The sequence below is a fragment of the Rhineura floridana genome, chromosome 4 (assembly GCF_030035675.1).
Source record: "Rhineura floridana isolate rRhiFlo1 chromosome 4, rRhiFlo1.hap2, whole genome shotgun sequence".
Classification (NCBI taxonomy): domain Eukaryota; kingdom Metazoa; phylum Chordata; class Lepidosauria; order Squamata; family Rhineuridae; genus Rhineura; species Rhineura floridana.
The window spans coordinates 126,219,827-126,225,150 of NC_084483.1; positions in this window are offsets into that span (position 1 = coordinate 126,219,827).

The following is a 5,324-nucleotide window of genomic DNA, read 5'->3' on the forward strand; positions in this document are numbered from 1 at the left end:
CCCATCGACTAGCCTCAACTCAGTTCATAGAATAAGGCTGCACCTCTCTGATGAGTGGAGTAGAGGCCTTGAAGCAGAGGAAGAAGGTAGGAAAAGAGTAAGCCACATCTCAGAAGAGTCAGCTGGAGAAGAACACAGATGTGTAGCTTTACTTAATTAATTGCATATATTTTTAATCTATATCTAAACTGTGATCAAGCCACTAAAAGGCTAATTTGAAGGGTGTTTCTGGCACTGGTTAAATTAGCCACAAGGAATGCTTCACATGTAACAGCTATGAAGGCATGCTTTGAATGACCTGCCAGGTTATGCAGGTGCTTTGGGTCTGGGACTCAAACGTTTCAGTGGCTGTAACAACACTTCTACCAACTGCACCAGCAGTGCAAGCAGCCCCAACATGAACACTGACAGCATGCAAACCTCAGAGGAGGTTTGTAAAACAAGCCTGGCCTTCCTGTATCAGGAGCCCTGGACAGCAGTCTGAACCAGATGGAACTGTTCGTGACACAAGCCTACCTCCGAAGCACATGGGAAGGCATGTGTGAAATTGCTAATATTTCACAATCTTTGTTCTTTTAACAGCAGAGTGAGGCGAGGCTTATAGTGATTTTTAGTTTGTTTTGCAAGGGTTGGTGGGGTGGAGGGAGAGAAATTGGATCTGCATTGTTATTTTTCTGAAAAATGGCTGCACTGATGGCCAGGATATGAATGCAAAGCATGAAGAAACCAATAACAGATTATCTATGCATGCTTTTTGCTACCTGCTTTGGTTTGTGTCGCATTTTCACAGATACCTCCTCAGATTCATTATGGGAGCAATCCACAGGTCCCTACCTTGATGTATATGTTCCCCTATGAGGAAAGGTTATGACGTTTGCAGCTTTTTAGTTTAGAAAAAAAAGATAAGGGGGAACGTGATATAGCTCTATAAAATTATGTATGTTGTGAAGAAAGTGAACAGTTTTCTTCCTCCCTCATAAGACTAGAACCTTGAATCATCCAATAAAGTTGAATAGTGGAAGATTCAAGACAGAAAAAAGGAGATGCTTTTTCACACAGTGCTTGGGATGGGATCTGTTAGCCAGTGCCAATTCAAAAGCATTCCATCGACCTAACAGTCTGGTATAGATTTGAGTTCATTCTTTGTCTACTAGCCTCTGTTTTTACCAATCCACTTTTCTTCTTAGAAAAAATATTGATATTCATATAAGGAAATGTTGATTTTTGAAAGGAAATATTGATAAATGAAATGAAATATCAATAAAATTATCATCCTTAATATCAATATTTTAGAGGTGGATTTTTTATTTTTAAAAATCCATATTTGAAAATAGCCATGGAAAATCACAAAATATGATCTGCATAAGCAAATTAATGGAAAATTTGGTACTAAATCTAAAATGGCAGAATTCTAGCACATCCCTACATGGCACACAATTAAACTTTTGAATTTGCTCCTATGAGAGTGATGGCAACCAAATTGGATAGCTTGAAAAGGGGATTAAACATATTCATGGAGCATAAGTTTATCGACGGCTACTGGTCAAGATGGCCACTATCTCCAGGATTGGAGACAGCATGTCCCTCCAGAACAATAGTAGGGCAGGGTTATTACTGCCCTCCTATTCTGTTTGTGGGCTTCCCAAAGGCATCTGCCTGGCCACTGTGGAAATCAGGATGCTGGACTAGATAGGCCTTTGGCCTGCCCAACTGGGCTCTTTTTATGTCTTGTGCCAGCCCTGGGTGGTAGCCTTTGGGAATGTGTTTTAAATTATGTCAAGACTGCTTGTACAAATTATCATTCCGATGCTGGTAGTTGGTTAGTTTTCAAATGGTTGTTTTAACAATTCATTTTCTATAGTTTTATGGTCTGTTACTCCTTTCACATTATTAGCTACTTCAAGTGTTTTAAAGGGAAAATCAGATTATAAATGTAAGGAAATAAAGTGAGCCCCATCTCATTCCACTTGTAATGTCACCATGAGAACATAGTGATATAAACTCTGCCACAGGTTCTTCCTTCTTGGCTACAAATCAACTGTGAAGTTGTTTGCTAGGTACAATAATTGGTACACAGATAGTATGCTCAAATGCAGAGGATAGTCTTGTATTTAAAGGGCTGTCCAATCCAACTGAAGATAAAGAACCATAAAAAGTAAGAGCAAACTTGAAGTTGCCCATCAACAGCACCTGGATAACAGACCGAGGCAGATAAGTCACCTGCTCACAGTTTTCCACAATGTGGTGAGATGTATTATATTCCTATTTAATTTATAGTTGTTGTTATATGCCTTCAAGTCGACATGACTTATGGTGACCCTATGAATCTTTTTTGGTTATACTCATAGGGTTTTCATGGTAAGAGGTATTCAGAGGTGGTTTACCATTGCCTTCCTCTAAGCCTACGCCCCCCTCCGGTATTCCCAGGCGGTCTCCCATCCAAGTACTAACCAGGCCTGACCCTGCTTAGCTTCTGAGATCAGACGAGATAGGGCTATAGTAATCATGCCTGAATTTGCATCTATTCATATATATTAGCATATGAAAATTTTATGCAAACCTATGTCATCTCCCCCCCCCCATTTGCATGTGTGTGTGATGAGTTTCCTCTCTATTTTGACAGTGCATAAGCCTGGAATGCAAGTGTTCCTGACCTCAGTTCCCGTTGCAAGTCATTCAAACAATTCAGTCATCCAAAAAAGGCCTCATCATTAAACTTTGTTCTTGAAATCTTCTTTTCCTTACACTTTTCTCCTTTGACACTCACCACTGGAGGAAAAGCTGGGGCCAGATACTTGGCTAGGTGACTGAAGGATAGCCAGATTGCTCAGCTATGTCCGGAGATTTAACATTGTTAGCAGAAGGATATAGACTCATTATCAGTGTGTGCTAATTTTAGAAGGTGACTTGTCAATGTCACACAGCACATCCAAGGAATCTGGCTTGAAAAGGATTGTGTTGTATTTTATCTAGCCAGCCTGACAATAGGATTGCAAAGTGGCTGTTGGGCTATTTGCTGAGCATATGGAACTTGAGCATTCACTGGCTGGTAGCCAGGCATCCTAAAGTTAAATTGATGGGGTTTGCCAAAAGGACTTCTAGCTAGTGCAAGATGTATGGAATGAAGCCTGTTTTAGTTTTGCTTGCTTTTGTATGTGAGTCTTCCTCACAGAACAAATACAACATGTATAACTTCATTTGCTTTCCACATCCTAAGGCAGGGGTTTGTCAACCGTTTTGGCCCTGTGGGTAAATTTGCAAAGCAGAAAAAATGTTGTGGGCATCACACCCAAATTGCAACCAAGCATCCATTGCAACTGATTCTATTGGCTACAACAGAGTGCTTCTTTTAAACCTAATTTCAGCAGGGGAGGAGACCCTGTAGGCACCAGGGAAAGCCTCTGTGGGCACATGTGGGCCTTCAGGTGCCACATTGGTGACCCCTGTTTCCAAGGAATCATGCATGGTAACTCATGATCTGTTCTGCACTTCAAATTTATGGGCTTTATCACTTTGTTCAACTGACTCCCCCACTCCCACTTGGCTTGGAGGCAACAGTGTAATTTTAATCCTGCATGGTATAAGAAACATCTACAGAGATAATTGCTTTATTTCATCCTTCAGCAGAGGATGCAGCCCCAAGACCTCAGTGGACATTCCCACTGGGGGATGGTTCAACTCCATCTACGTAGGACTAAACTAGATGAGAGAGATAACATTCAGACAATTAGTAAGTATTAATAGCTTCAGCGGTGTCACTAGCGGAAGTGCGGGGGGGTGCGGACCTCCAGTGCGCGCCCTCCCAGGGGCACGAATGAGGTGGCTGGGCTTGCGCACGCACACGTGCACTTGAGACCAGCCACCCCGTCCATGCCCCTGGGAGGGCGCGCGCCGGAGGGGCACCCAGCCGGAGAAGGCCTGGGAATGCCGGCGAGCCTCCCTCGCCCCGCCGATGCTGCTCCCGTGCCCACCCGCCAGCCCATCCACCCGCCCGCCTCTGATGAGTTGGAGCAGCCTTGCCAGGCAACGGCGTGGGGCGGGGCGGCTCTGGGTGTCACCCCCCTCATGGTGACACCCGGGTGCGGGCCGCACCCTCCGCACCCCGGTAGTGATGCCCCTGAATGGCTTTTAAAAAGTTCATTGCAGGCATGGGAAGCCTGATCTGGATAAGTACCATAATGTGTGTGAGAGAGAGTATAGGGCCATAGCTCAGTGGTAGAGCATCTGCCTTGCATGCAGAAGGTCCCAGATTCAATCCTTGGCTCCAGATAGAGCTGGGAGGGTCTCCCTGTCTGAAACCCTGGAGAGCTCCTGCCAGTACTATAGTAGTTTGACCGGTGGTCTGACTCAGTATAAGGCAGCTTCCTATGTAGGGGTTCCCAATGTGGCCTGACCAGAACCAGGACCCTTGGCTTGCTATATGCAATGAGGGAAAAAAAACTCCCATTGGCTCTGACATCCTCTACAGTTAGTGGGGAAATGGTATTTGGCATTTTCCATGTGGTCATTGTAGTGTTTCCTCAAACTGTGTGAAGTTAAAACAATTTGCCAATCTCATAGACAGCTGATATGAAGCATTTTTGTTAAAAAATAATCAATTCTAAGGCGGTAGTCTATACTGTTCAATGCTCCTCTAACCACAATGACTGCAAGGGTAAAAATTTGCAAACACAAAAGTTGCAGTAAAACTGGCAGATTGCAAAGTCCCTTGATGAATCATTTTTCTGATCTGGGAAGGACCTGAAATTTTGGACTGTAGAGAAGTGATAAAGCCAAGGGACACAATTTACGTCTTAAACTTAAAGCCCCCTTGTGTCAGGGTTCTAATCTGGATCAAGACCCATAGTCTTCAACTTTCCTTCTAAACAGCCACTCATGCAATCACTAATTGCAGAAATGGCATTGTGTTTAGTCTTTGGCCCTTTGCTTCCTCTGTAGCAGAAATCCCCAAACTTCCTTGACATCCTAGTGAAAATATTGAAATGGGGCGATCCACCTTGTATCAGATGTTAGCAGCATTGGGCCTGGTAATCTCTCTTCATTTATCTTGCTTGGGATTGAAGCTTATCACCCCTAAGATGACGCCCTTCATCTCCATTTCCTATTCTCACAACTCCACAGGCTAGAATTTTGGAGGTACAAATATACAAAGGATCACCCTTCCTACTTGCTTGTTGGCAGCACCCAAAAGAATTCGAAAAGCTTTAAGAATGCTTTGCACCAATTTTCCTTAGCAAGTATTTAATTCCCTAAATTCCTGAGGTCTTATTAAAAAGCTGTTAGGATGGCAAGGAGTCTGATTTACATATTCATATATTATAGTT